The sequence below is a fragment of the Carassius auratus genome, chromosome 25 (assembly GCF_003368295.1).
Source record: "Carassius auratus strain Wakin chromosome 25, ASM336829v1, whole genome shotgun sequence".
Classification (NCBI taxonomy): Eukaryota; Metazoa; Chordata; class Actinopteri; order Cypriniformes; family Cyprinidae; genus Carassius; species Carassius auratus.
This window is the reverse complement of record NC_039267.1, coordinates 17360235-17375600: the sequence shown is the minus strand read 5'-3', so window position 1 is coordinate 17375600 and position 15366 is coordinate 17360235. Positions and strand designations below refer to the sequence as shown.

The following is a 15366-nucleotide window of genomic DNA, read 5'->3' as shown; positions in this document are numbered from 1 at the left end:
TTTTGCTATTAGCATTGAAGATGATAAATGTGAAAGATTTTCATTACAGATCAAAAGACAGACTTAAAATGTTATGCACAATACTAGACCTGAAAACCAACTGACCATAGAGGAAGAGTTTATGTTCCTTTCCACAATATTGCACTCCTTACCGCAAAACTGGGATTGGTAGTTTTTAAAGTTGGTAAGTTTTGTTTGTTTTTCTTCCTTATTGTGAAGTAGATCCCAGTGAAAAAACTTTTCGAGCGAGAAAAAATAATGTAGGGTGGGACTTGATTTTGTCCAGTGGGAATCGATTGGAATGTTGGATCTTTGTTGTTTGCTAATAATTGTGATCTTATGTGAGTGACAGGTTGCTGGAGGGAAGGGATTATAGTCCCACCTTCACGTGGCGCACGTATTCTCAGAGTCAGAGATGCCATTACAAAGTGTAGAGGAAATAATAAACAATACAACAATACAAAAAAGTCTTCATGCAGTGAGGAAAATGTTGTCCTCTCTTCATAAAAAGAGAAAAGGAAAGAGGAAATAGTTGGTCCATCCAGTCCTGAGATTACTTAGAGAGGAAGGAGAGTTCCAACCCCTTATCAAAGAGCTGCAGAATTATACCGAGCAATTCAAAGTTTACTTTAGGGATTCAAAGATTGCTAGCGATATTGGAGCCACTTATTAAAAAGAAGACCACCAATTTCCATGAACCATTTGATCCTGAACAATAATCTGCCATAAGCTGTCTCTATATTTAATCTCTTTGTATTATTTGTTTGTCATTCAGTGCTTTTTGCTGCGAGGCAAAGTGGATCAACTTGTCAGATGGCCATTCTGGATTCTGGTGTTTGCTTGTACGGTGGCTTTGAATTGTCAAAACACCTCTCAAAATTCTTGCTATGCAGAAAACTGAACCTGATCTGAATTTTTTATCATGTACTAAAGTTTTGTAGGCAGTGTGTAAACGTGTCTGACACAACATGGGGTCGCATTTATTTTTTTCACATTTAGTATTTCAGACAGTGGCACCGCGTGCGACCCAGGTTTAAGTCCTGCCTCAGGGACCTTTCCAGATCTTACCCCATCTCTCTCCCCTTTCGCTCCCTATCAGCTATGTCCTATCATAATATAAGCCGAAAATGCCAAAAATAAATCTTTAAAAAAAAAATAGACTGATCAAGTCAAAGAGGAGTGAAGAATCACAATCCTTGACCTCATGACCTGACTAGCCCACCTAAGGGCACTCCACATACAGGATACTTTATGCAGGTCTTTCCAAGAAAGAACCTGTTAGCACTTGTCATAAAAGTGTCTGTGTTCTCCAAATGCTTTCATTCCCTATATGGCAGAGGGTGGACAGGGAAGGTAAGGGTGCATAATGCACATCAGCCTGAGGGTAAAGGAGAAAGTGACCCATGTGGCCGACACTCCTTCCCTCTACTGTTAACCTTCCCTTTTACAATTTCACCCCTCCCTCCCTTGGTATTCTCCCCATCAAACCTGTCCACTCTGTCCCTCTCCTCCTTTTTGTCCCACCACCTGTTCCTCCTTTTCTACACCTGCAATGTCATAAAACAGCTATGTAAACTCGTGTTCTTTCCATCCCTTTTTTTTTTTTTTGTTAGCATGCACACAGCTGGAGAGTCTCCAGTTGCATCTTCATGCCATTAATGTCCTTAACAAGTTCCAGATCCAGTATCTGTTCCACCCATTGGGCGGCAAATGTTGTCGGCCAGTCACTGTTCTCTAAGTTCCTCAAGTGGGTCCTTGGTGGCTTACAAATCCAAATCCCCCATTGATCCCCCATTCAGATTTCAGGATGTTTTGTGCTAATTGGAGACATTTGTTTTCTAGAAGTTTAATAGTTTAAATGTGTCAATATGTCAAGTACTTCACATACAAATGGCAAGAAAGAAACTTCTAGCCATTGAACTGGAAATATGCCATGAAGCCAGAGCAAGCCATTTCTGCACCACTAGAGGGCCAAACTGATCATCCAACTCTAATCAAACAACAGCCTCCATTGTTTGACCTGTTGAGACTTTCATTACATTCAAGAAGGAGCTGAAGACACACCTCTTCTGCAAACATTTAACCATGCTCTTCTTTTATTCTCTGCTCTGGCTTGCTGCCTAATCAGCTTTCTAAAAACCTGACATTGTTTCCTATGCTCCTGGTTTCAAGCATCTCACACTGAACACACACACACAGGGCAGACAGGTGGAAGCATAAATAACAGTAGCGATGGACAGATGAAACGACACTGAGATGGAGGTGCAAAAACCGAGTTTAAAGGAAAGGGAAGTCCAGGATTGAGTCTTTCCCACAAAATCACTTGCGCTGGTATATGAAGCATGCTACACTAACACTCAAAATCTATCACCTAAACGTCGTAGACATATAATTCACTGCAGCCAAGAATCAGCATTTATGAATGATTGAATTGTGTGTGACTGCTGGAATGTACCTCTGTGCATGCAAGCATCTCAAAACACTCTGATAGTCCAATCTCAAGCGAGTGAGTCATGCATATTCAGACTTTGGACAATTAGCATTAAGTAGGGTCCACACCACTGTTTATTCTGGACAAGAAGCACCTGCTTACATAAGAAGAGACTGATTGATGTGTAAAGTGATAATAATGGTTTATTTCTGCATTATTTACACTGGGAATTGGCAGTTCCTCAAACAAGCAAACAAAGAGCTGAATATTCAGTCTCATTTATTTGCTACTGAACATCTCATATTACATATTAGGACAACCCAGTGTCAAAATTCGTTGCATAACTTTCCCTGCACATCAAACCATGTGGCTCGTTGAGGAGTGTGCAATTACTTTCCCAAGCAATCAGACTTACCATTTTCACCCTGGCAGACAATGCAATGGAAAATAAAAATATATAAACCCTATAAATTTGCAATCAAGGAACAATTTGAGAAAAACCTAGAGGAGAAGTCTTAGGCCTGGGTTTGTTTTTTTTTTACGTCCCAGTAAGTACCATCACGGAATACCCTAGTAGTATACCAGCTATATATCTTTTTTTCTTTCAAAAATATTAAAAATCTGATTTTAATTACTCTTTAGTTACTAACTGTACAGCTACTGATATTCATAGAGACATGAGACATTGTATAATCTCTTTTTTTTACCAGCCTTTGATTCCTTGTGGGAACAGAATCATAGTGGTGGTTTGTTATGCATCAATGCACATTTTCAAAGATTTTGTCCACACACACACACACACACACACACACACACACACACACACACGCACACACACACACTCTCTCTGCTCCTTCATGAACTGTGTGAATGTTTATGAATGAGATCTGCTGTAGGGTGTGTACAGGATTTGCCGAAATGGCTATGTGGTGCACATTTGTCTTATTTGGTGTGCACCAGTGTTTACACAGCCTCATAAACAAAGACGGCCAGCCGGAAGTGCTCAGCATAGATGCGTCTGACCTATTTCACCAGCTAACTGAGCCACGTGTTATCTTTAGCCTTATTGATGGCAATATGTGTGGTATTGATGCTGAGGATATGGTGGCAAGTCCCAAAAAAAGTGCAGAATCTCTGACACAGCCAGCTGTCTGATACATATCAGCACCGGCTACATCAAGAAGACCACATACGTAGTACGCATCAGATAAACTAACCGTGTTTATCTAAACTAGACACACTCCATTTGTTTTTGACAAACAATATACACAAACGTATCACAGTCCTTAAGCACACTGTGCTATTATAATACTGTGATATAAGACTTTCTGATGCTCAAGGTCAGGAATGTGATGTGGGCTTCTGGATCATAGACTAGCTATCAAACTACAATCCAGTTTAGCAATTTTTTTTTAGATGTTTCCCGCTAGATAACTATCTAAAACGCCTTAAATAAACTTTATTATTCTGTTCATAGAAAAAAAATAATGTGCCATTTTGAACGGATCAATCCTGAACCAGCCTTTTGGTTGATTCTTACTTTGGGACCCAGCAAACATGCATGTTTGAGGCACAAACACTACAGTGTCTGGACGTACCCATGGGGAATGTGACATCGGGGCCTGACTATAGCAGCTGGGCTCCAGGCAGCATTGACCGGTTAAAACTGTGCCACAGTGGTTTCCCCAGACATTGAAGAGTTGCCCTGGTGGCAAAGACAAGGCCAGATCCAGGTCACTGAACTAGACAGATGCACTACAATGGATGCAACTGTTGATACATGCAAGACCGTGATTTTCTCACATTCTTCTGGCATAGCTAAAAACCACAAAAGACTGACAGTTGAGTTTAACAGCCACTGAATAGGGTTATTCCTGAATAAACCTATTCAGTAATAACAGAGAATTGTTTACTCTCATGTAAAATCTGCCATGAGACTGATAAGCTATTAGTTGAGAGGGCTATTCAGTTCTAACCCTATTCAGTAGCTATTAAAATCAACTGTCAGTCGTTTGTGGTGTTTAGTTATTCCAAAAGAAAGAAAGAATAGGAAGTCAATCCAAACAGCTACTAGCGAAATGTACATATGATGGTCATTTTGAAATCGTAAACCCTTAATTATATATTCAAGGACTATCACTTTGTGGCTTTGTGATGCTAACGTCATATGGAATTTGCCCAGGTGTGTTAGTCACAATGCATTCTCGGATGCTTTAAACATGAAGAATGCATGTTATTTTGGCCAAAATCTAAGGAAGCATTACATAACTATCATGAGAGAGAGAGAGAGAAAAGTAGCACTAAGAATGCCAAAAAAAGTATCACAAAGTTTGCCAAAGAATTTTTTAGACTAAATACAAATATATGCTTATGCAATCTAACAAACAAGTGTTCTCCAGGAAATATGAAGGAATGTGCAAACAAATCATTGAATACTAAATTAAGTGTTTGCACAGTCTGTACAAACACACACACACACACACACACACACACATCCATTCAAACTAAACCAAATTCCTTTGCAGTGTGAGGTGTCGGGGTCATTACAGTACAGCAGTATAAGATAGTTGGGCAGCAAAACAATACGACACACTGCGAGGACATGCAGTACAAATGCATTACTGATCAGTTATTTATTCAAAACACAATTACTAAAGTTACAATCCCCCTAGAATAACCAGATGTCTTTCTCAAGGGCACGAGGGATTTAGCCCTTCTAGATACCGGTTCATGTCCCAAATGCCACATATTCTTTTCAGCCAATCAGATCTGCTCATCAACCACTTCCGCAGGTCTGCTGGTCTTCAAAAGAAAATCCCCACCCCCCACCCCAAGAGGAAAGACAGGACTGCGAGTCGTCTAAAGAGCTTGTGGTGGTTTTCTCCTTTAAATAGAGCATGACATCAGCTTTGGGCAGGTCAGCTGTCTGCCAGAGCAAAACAAATGTGTCTAAACAATGCCACATCTGGAGATGGAGAAGGGTGATTGAGCGAGCGAGAGAGGGAGAGTGAGTGAGTGAAGAAATAGTATGGAAACAGGGGGAGGGAGAGAAAGTAGAGGAGGAATGTGGCGGAAGACAGTGGAAATGAAAAACGGGGAAGCAGCCAGCTGTTTTGGACAAGTGCCAGAGTGTCTGGGGATGTGCGACGCTCTAATTTACGGGAGATTCCCTCAAACGGGCCTTTATGAACGTTTAAACCCTCAGCCATGTGCCTGAGAGAAAGAAATAGCATCTTGTCTATTTCACTCTCTTAGTCACCATTAAAACACTGCAAACACTAACACACACACACACACATACACACTAAATGACCTCAAATGGTTCTTGATTTTGACATCCCACTGTCCTGGTACTTCACTTCAAAACTGCACCAGTCTACTTACACTTCATTTATCCATCTAACTAAATAATTTAATCTGAACCTAATCTTCAAGACATTTAAATCTGTTTTCAAGCTAAACAAAACAAAACAGACTTTTTGAAGCATAACCTGACATCATGAGTTGCTAGCAGGTTTTACACGGATGCATTGCTAGATGGATGTGAGTGGTTACTCACTGGCCCAAAAGAGTTCACCTTCAAGCTTAGATATGGCACAAGTCCATTTTCAGTCTACATTTATGTGATTCTTCTAACTATTTCATTGTGTGCCAGGTAAGTCTGAATCCTTAGAAAAAAATAAATAAATAAATGAAATGCTCTTTTTCACAATTTCAATGAATTATTGCATGAATTATTAGCAAAAGATATGTCAAGTTTGAGGATTATTCAAATCCTTAACTCTGAATATAAAGATTAGTAAGTATAATTCCTTAACAAAGACTACTAATTCATTATTATGTCTTTAAACTGTCATTTTTTTACGTTTTTTTGTTTTTATTTCTGCTAGAGTTTATATGTGCTAGCATTTGAAACTGCAAGTACAGTAAGTATAGGCATGTCTACGTATGTATGTGTGAGAAAGATAGATCTTTGTTCTTTTATGTGTGCTTTCCTTTATGTGTGTGTATAATGGCCGGTTAGTGTTGTACTAAACATAAATGATCTGCAAACGTACCAGGAATCTTTGGCATAATTGAGTGAAACAACGTAGTACCTCAACTTTCACACTTCCATACACAAAAACAGTTAGCAAGAGGCCGAATCCCAAAACTGTCATTTCATCATGCGCACAGTACTCTAAACACACGGCCCTGATTACAATGACCTGTTAAACATTTGGAAAGCAGATTTACCCCAGTGCTTTCTGAAATGTAGCCATGCTCTGCCATATATTCCCTGTCACAACAAATAGGTTTGCCAAAATCTTCTACAAAACAAAATACACTTAATAGGCCTATATCAGGACTCAGTTAACTTGCAAGTAATACATCATGGCATTAAAAGTGCACTGTATCTCTGACACCCTTAAGAAAACTGAATTATTTTGCCCGCTTTACCAACTATAAACATCAACACACCGATTTTAAGTATAATTCAAGTTTGCAGCACAAAACGTGCAGGGGTTACATTGGGAAGATTATTAACTTAGTACTTAAAGAGTTCAGAGTTTATTCGAATCCCTAACCCTAAGTATGAGCAATCATAATGATAATAATGCTTGCCTTCAAGACACAAAACAAATCTGCAAATTGTTTTTTAGGAAAGGTTTGCGACTCACATTCAATCAAGACTCTAGGTTTTATAGGGCTCACCACTTGAGTTAATTGAGGATAAAATACTATTAGAGCCTAATGTTTTCCAAATTCTAATAGGGAGCATGCTATTTTTATGTGATTTAAGGGAATGATGCATTGGTAACTGCTGATCTCCTGAGCAGTTAAAGTTAAGAGATCTGCTGCTGGTTCCATTACAGCTCCAAGTTTGTATGTGTGTGAATGTGTTTGTATGTGTTTGCACATGTGCACATGCGATGGCTTCAGGAATCCCTGCTGGAGAGGGTTAGAGTTACATACCGTCAGGCATTGGTCAAAAGGTCAGACTGGATTGTTACGCACTCCCCCCCGCCCCCCAACCATAGAGCCCCGGTAACAGTGTTAACAAGGAATGTGTGCAACAAACAATCACATGCACCAGGAACACAGGGGGAACAACACTGTTGCACATGGGACCCCTTCTTGTTTTGTTTGGGAAAGCAGATTTCTACAAAACAGAGCTTCGGGTGGTAAAACGGGAATGGGAGACGAAGAACCTCTGTTGGATGAAGCCCAAGAGACTGCTTGGCATTTTGCAGTTAAGATACCACAAATCCCATATAAGCCTATGCAAGACGTTGGACCGTGTCTGGACAGGCTGGATTGATTTCGGGATATTCGGCACTTCATTGGCCTGGCCTTTGGGGCCATTGGGAAGTCATAAGTACTTGATGGTGTGGATGGGTGGATTGACTCCAGAAAGATTTAACTATGGTTTTTACTGGTATCTAGGGGAGCTTGGTAACCAAATACCACTTCCTGATCTGCGCCGACCAGAACAGGAACTTCTTGACGAAGACACATTATCCAGACTACAGTGGGATGCTCTCAGCTGCTGTTAGTAGGAGAGTTAGACAGGCGACACTGAGACAGGAAGAACCAGCTATGGTGGATGCTTTCATTCTGTATCTCTTGGTTCTTACTGTACGTCCCATGCTTGACCCTGCATCACTGTTTCCTTGAGTCCTTCTGTCACTACTTCTATATGTCCCTGTCCATATGTCCTTGTATCCTTCAAGTCAGACTACCAAAACATACCAAGCCAAACATTACCATGAAACTTTCCCCCTCTCTCTCCACCTCCACTGCCAGCTCTGGAAAGTTCATTTGTGACAGTAGGTCTGTCTCCTTCACTCCGCACGTGTTTTTTCAATTAGCCGAGGCTCCTGTACACTATTCAGAAGAACATTTGGGAAACCATAATTCTCATGGCCCTGCACAAAAACTAATGGAAACTCACTTAAGATTTTTTCCGGGGGAGGTTTCAAAAAGAGCCATTACCCCAAAGGGGGAGCGAGGGATTTGTTGTATTCATCCCAGGGCTGAAGGAATGACTTGGCCAGAAGATTAGACAGACGGACGGATGGGTGGAGTGATGGACCGATGGAGATGAACGAGAAGTCAAACTTGCCTTTTTGAGGTAAAAAGAAGAGGATGGACGAAGAGCTACTCAGGACGGAGGTGAGCGGAGGGGGTGAACGAGTGCACGGATGGAGAGACTTTCCTCAGAATGCGGATGAAAGCTGGCCGGTCCGGATCTGGAGCGGGCCGCAGGGAGAAGGGACATGTCCAGAGGACTCGGATCAAAGGAGAGAGGCGGCTGAGAGACAGATGACGGACTGTCCCCTCCCCTCCATCCCTGAGTCTCTATTTACACAGATGAGTTTGAAAAGCCTACAGCAAGATTCTGGCCATCAGCACAGCAAATAAACACACACACACACACACACACACACAAACACACTCACACAAACATGCTAAAGCAAATTCATTCACACACACCTGATGGCATATCTATACACACAAATGATTATGTATGCACGTGTGTATACTCACAGACTGAGACTAATATAATATTATAGCTTACCCTAAGTACCAAGTACACACATACCTCAAATACATACATCATATATACATTTGCATAAGCTAAACTTTAAATAAGTGAAAACTTCTCCTAATATAAACAACAATTAAAGTAAACCTCATCATTGACATGTCTCCTCAAGGCTGTCATACTCATAATAATCAGCAAAGTCAATACAGTGTGGCTATTTTTATAGATCTTGACATATAACAGACCAACTGACAGTCGTAAGGAAAAGAGTTTAAGAGTCTGTTTAAAACTGCATATTTTGAGTGCACATGTCTGTGTGTTATGTGTCAGTGTGTCAGGACACAGACCCCCCCATGCTGACAGACAGACGGCCAGACGGCCAGACAGACAGATGTCTACTTTCAATAACATTAACATTGGCATTACAATGACAGCAGTGCCTCTTACCTACATGCCTGTGAAGTCTGGGGAAGTGAGAGGTTCATATCTGCCGCTGCAGTTCCTGTGCTGCACGTTTAGACCCAGAAGAGAGAGATAGAAAGAGAGAGAGAGAGAGAAAGAGAGAGAGAAAGAGAGAGAGTGCAACGGAGCAGCGCAGCCCCCTGTCCCGGCACTCCAATTCTACGTTCTGAGGATGAAAAGAGAAGTCTTCATTACCAGCTGGAGACCACGCCTCCACCTCTCCCCTCTTCCCTCCCCGCCGCTTCCCTCTCCCTCCCTCCCAGCCAGTAGCAGGACGCAAACTGTCCCAGCCAAGAGAAGGCCAGCGATCTGCCAAGGCAAATCTTCAACCACAAGTGACTGCCAGTACAGTGAGAGAGACGGCTATGACAGATCTAGTCGAACGGAGCACAATAAAGGGGCCCGGAGCACTTTTTGATCAGTGTTGTTGAACTCATTTTAATTAAGGCTTGCTGTAGGAAACGGCACATCAAACGGATTGTTGGTTTATGGGAAGGCACGGCTCGGAGCGCATGTGTGTGTGTGCCAACGTCCCCTTCCATGCAGCAAAAAAGAGGATATTTTGCATTACTTATGAGTCAACTTTGAGTTTCCCTTCTCCTTCTTGTCATCTGTCTCTAGCTTTGCATCTCTGCCAAAGAGAATGTTATCCATGGCAGTCAAGAAAATCACTCTTTTTAGGAGAGCTGCATGCCGTCTGTAATTATAAACGGGGTTGGGCATGAAGTCTGCCTACAATCCCAGCTCCAATGCCACAACACACACACACGCCCTAATGGGAGAACGAGCCAAACCAGGCCAGTGTGCTCACACTCCTCCACTCTGAGGCACAGCATGACACACTATATTTTTAGCATATCCAAAACCTTTTTTTTATTCAAACTTACATTTTCATGGGAGAAATTATGTTTGCCTTAAAAAAAAAACACACACAATCAATGACAGCATTCATAGCAAACTGGAAGAAGAAAAAGAAAATAAGTTTAACACTGTTTTCTCAAAAACACCAGACGCTCCTTTTCCCACTTATTTCTGTGCGCACGTATTACAGAGCTATTTTAAAAGTGGGTATTTCAACTTCTAGGATTATCCTAATTAAGTTACCGTTATGTAAATGAAGTCTGGGGTTGAAATGAAAGCAAATGTTCTGCTACCGTGCTGCGGCTGCGCCTGCTAAATTCTCTTTTTACCCTAAATGCACGCAACTGCTTGTTTGCATTGCTGTCATGGAAATGAAAATCAAATCAAATCGTATAACTTTTACGAACAAAAGCGAGACGTTAATTCAGGGCCAATATGAAGGGAGAGATATAATTATGATTTATGTTGTGTTTTATTATCTGAAAGATTTATCAGTGTTCTGTTTATAGTTGTGGCTGTGAAACGCATACAGTGAAATCGAAATGAGAAGCACAAGAGCCAGAGTGGCAGGCAGTCGAAATTTGTCAAGAGAATACAACAACTTAATTGAACTCCACTAGCTTTAAAAATAAGAAACGTGGGAGGATGAAGGGAATAGGGAAGACAAATTCACCAAGCTTTAGACCGTTAACCAAAGAAAAGGTTTAAAGTGCAATACCATCTCATGACTAAAGCAAGAATACTGCATGAAACTCCTCTTCTCACCACAAGAGGACCCCTTGAGCAGCTTTTGTCTATGCTAAATAATTCCTCCAGGGTTTGTTTATCTGGTCTTCAAATTAATAGCATTGATTTTGGGGGGATCTGCCTACTTGAGTATAATATTATGTTAACTGATGAGAGCTGGAGTGATGGTAAGTTTTTCTCAAACATACAAATGCAGACAGTAACTCTAGTGGTTGATTTATGTAGTTATAAACTGTGATTGAGGGGAGTTGTGTCATATTCCCTCTAACGCCACTGACTTTTAAGAGAATGATGATTTGACCATGTGTGCTGCATGACTCATGCCAGGTCACTAGCAGTGTGCATGTGTGTACAGTGTGTAATAGAAAAAAAACAACAAAAAAAAAAACACAAAGTTTGAAAGTCCAACAAGGCCCATGTGTGAGAAATATACAATCTGCATCTAGGCCAGCTCTTCTAAGCGTGTGAGTCATGTGACTGATTTCCTGTGTGTTATTCTGGAAGGTGTGTCTGTTAAAGTGGATATAAACAGATAATAGTGAGTTATGGATGGTGCTGGAGGCATTCAGAGGTTAGACTGTTACGATAATCTGTTTGGATGAGCTATGCTCTGAGGAAAGTCGTAACCAAGTGGCCGATTTGAGGGGTTTCACAGTCAAGAAGGCCACTGGCCAAGTAAAGAAGGAACGGCCAGTTTCACAGAGTAATCCCATTTCTGAACTCTGGGGGGGATGTGTACTCCCGCAAGGATGCTCAACAAGTGCGATAAGGCATGTTAAGTGTGAAAAATGTAAGAAGTTTCATCAAAACAAAAATATTTAAAATTGTTGTTTAGTTGACACTTTGGTCACACTTTATTTTAATTCTCACTATTAACTAACCATTAACTATGACTTTTGCCTCAATTAACTCCTTATTAACTCCTTAATTAACTCCTTATTAATAGTTTATAAGGTAGTTGTTAAGTTTAGGGTATTGGGTAGGATTATGGATGTCATGCGTTATATGTACCTTATAAGCACTAATAAACAGCCAATATGTTAATAATAGACATGCTAATAAGCAACTAGTTATTGGTGTGAATTGGACCCTATACTAAAGTGTTACCGACACTTTTACATAGTACATAGAACCAAGTACAGTCACTCTAGAACAAACTGGAGTTAGGTTGGACTTTATAAACATACATTTACCAGCCATGAGCATTAACCGCTAGCCTTCACCAAGAACAGTTATTAGCTTAAAATAAGTAAGGGAAAAAGGGCTGAACTTATTTGACATGGTCTTGACTGTAGTGAACTCTAACCGCAACTTGACTTGCAACTAAATATAGAGAAAATTGCTGTGCATCACATCACAGAGAACTAGCAAAACTGCGTCACCAACGCTGAATACTGAGGGCATTATTTGAGAAGATTTGGAAATATTTCAAATACTCAAGCCAAGCACACAATGTACAATTTTTTCAGTTCTCAACCATTGTTGCTGGTAAAACTGTTCGATATAATTCTAGTGAGATCTCTGGTAAAAGCCATGGCACATCAAGGGTCTTTTATATCAGACTGTACGATACACGCAGGGCCTAAAATTAACACTTGCCAGGCACCAAATGCGAGTAAAATCGGCGTTGGCAGTGTATGTAACCGTGTCAGTCGCCAGTTGGCATGTAAAACTTTTCTGAATTATAACAATGCAATGTATTGAGAACAACAGCCACTTTTTAAAGAGATTTGCTGTTTTTGACGTAAGCGAACAAATCATATTTTCCGAAGATGAGATCATCGTGGTTAGCTGTTCCAATAATAGCATACAAGTGGGCTGATAAGGTCAGAGAAGTGTGATTGGCCGATATTGTGATATTGTTTCTTTATTTCGGAAGATTAACATTTTCATTCATTCTTCATAACCTGGCACCATGTCTACACTGACTGCGATACGACGACATCTAAATGTTATAAAATGTTAAAAACAATGTTATAGAGCACATTATAATCAGTGATGCTGTCCACACTGGATATGGCGTGGTGCGACACGACACAAATTCCGCCGGTAAACTGCTTGCTGCATTCTATTTACGACATACTGACACAAAGTTACGATTATTTTTTTTACGGTCTCTTTGTCCCATCTGGTGTAGGCACGGTGTAAGAATCTGGCGACACATACTTTGGGTTATGCCTGAATGGAAACATGATGAGCAAACATCAGAATGAAATGAGAGTTCTCTGTGTTTTCAAAGAGAAACTGGCTTGTACTGTATTTGAAACTGTGACTAACACTACGGCCTTCTCCGTTTGCATCCATCAAACATGCAAAGGACAAGAATCTCAACAATTCATTGTCTTAGGGACAATAAATGTGTTTTTTGTTTCTTCTTCTTGAAATTAAAGTAAAAGACAAATTGAAAACATTGCTTATTCACTGTAGTAGTATTAACTGCATGTATGCCATTGGCAGGTGTGGCAAAAAGTTAGTTTTAGGCCCTGGATACACATGACAAGACTTTGGTCCCAGCTGTCCGGTTGAAACTTGTTGGAGCAGTCACACTGCAAAACTGCAATGCCAAATTTTCAATTATTCCAACTGTCTATAAGTAACTTGTTAACTTGTTTGAAAGAAGTACCTACTAAGCACATAGGCAGTCTAATGGCCACAATATACTTAAGTTATTTATTAGTATGCTAGTGTAAGGCACAGTCGAACACGCAACCTTTCAAAGTATACTCTTATTTGACACTGTGCGAAAATGCAGGAGGTCAAAACGTGCTCTAGAAAACGTCATATTTTGTCCAGTGTCTGCTCTTTTTTTTTCTCCAGAAGATATGACCGATAAAAATGTTTTTGTTCGTTTAAACTAAAATTGCTGTAATCTCATATCGCTCTCACACAAGCATTTGCTAATGAGGCTGTCTGTTGTTGTTGCAGTCTCCACCATTTTGTTGTTGTTACGACTCTTTAGTTGTTGTTGTTTTCTCTCCCGTGAAACAGTGGCCAGGCCAGTGCTGCCACCTTGTGGAACAACTGATTAGTGCAAAACAAATTCCATGCACATGTGCAACCAGCGTGTTTATAAAGTATGTCTGGTTACAAAAATCAGGTTGCGTGTGTACTTTTATGAGAAAATGTCATGCGCACTGTACGCAAATGCTAGCATACACGTAAAAAATATACTTTGGTCTTAAGACTTGATTGATTTTGCCCCAAGAATTATGATCCCAACACATTTGATTTGGTCAGCAATGCTGTGGCCAAAAACAAACAATTTGATCCCTAGTTTTAGCAAGGTATCTTAAGTGTGGCACTCACATACCAAACCCACTGTTAAAGGGGTTGCAAGGATTCTTAAAAGACTAAAGCACATTAGCTGATTTTTCATTATAATGGCCATTGTCTTCCAGGCTTTGGAAAGTAAACAAAAAATGTTGGAGATTCCACAAGCAAATCCACAACCATTGTCAGTAGTAGGTACTTCTGGCTTGCAATAAAGGAAAAAGTAGCTCTGATATTTGCCCTCTAAACAAATCTGATCTAGATTGTCAGTAGCCTCAAACTGATGCAAGTTGTAACCAGTAAAACGTCAGGAGAAAAGAATCTCTCTCAGCAGGCCATTACTCACTGCACGGATAACTCGTAACGGACAGCCATGACATCATCAGAGACACCCTGATGTGAGAGAAAGATTACAAGTACAACCAGTCAAGATCTTCCGCAGACACCAGTCTGGAGTCTTAGATACACAGTAAGCTGGGAGATATACTTTGAAATTCCTATATAATCTACAGTTCAAAATGGGGTTTCGCAAGTATAAGAACTGGTGAGCCCATCTTGACAGTATTACACTGGCTGCCTTAAAAGCTTATATAAATGACACTCTAAAGACCTAGTGTCACAACATCCAAGAACTCTCAATAACATGACCAACGCCAACAGGACTACGCTACGTTCCAAGTAAAAAGTTTGGATGACAAACAATTTGAAACAAACTTAAAAATTCCAGTGTGCAGAACTCAGACACACTTTTAAAATTTCAGCCAAAATGAGTAACTTTTCATGCATTTGGTTAATGTGACTCTTATGTAATTGTGATTACTCTCTGCACTCAGAGACGAACAGCTGTTTTGGTATCCAAAGGAACAAACTGTCTGCCCGACCCTTACTCAGCTTTGTTATGGTGGGTTGCCATGGTCTCAGGGAGTTGCCCCCTGCCTCAAATACTTAGGTCTGTTGGATTTGTCCTGGTGCACGGCTGGAGACCCAAACTAATTAATTGTCTTGCAGTGTAATTACCTAAACATCTCACCACATCTCCTCCCATCCCTCTAGGGGAACTTACCCT

The 15366-nt window shown here is 40.5% G+C and overlaps 1 protein-coding gene across 3 annotated transcripts in view; it reads right to left on the bottom strand.

Annotated features, from left to right (window-relative positions):
* LOC113043559 (uncharacterized) overlaps positions 1-15366 on the bottom strand; it is a 265905-nt gene that overhangs the window by 38231 nt on the left and 212308 nt on the right. For all 3 annotated transcript variants that reach the window (XM_026203012.1, XM_026203013.1, XM_026203014.1), the window contains one exon: positions 9408-9588. The gene's annotated coding sequence lies outside the window, so the exon portion shown is untranslated. The remainder of the gene's footprint in view (positions 1-9407; positions 9589-15366) is intronic.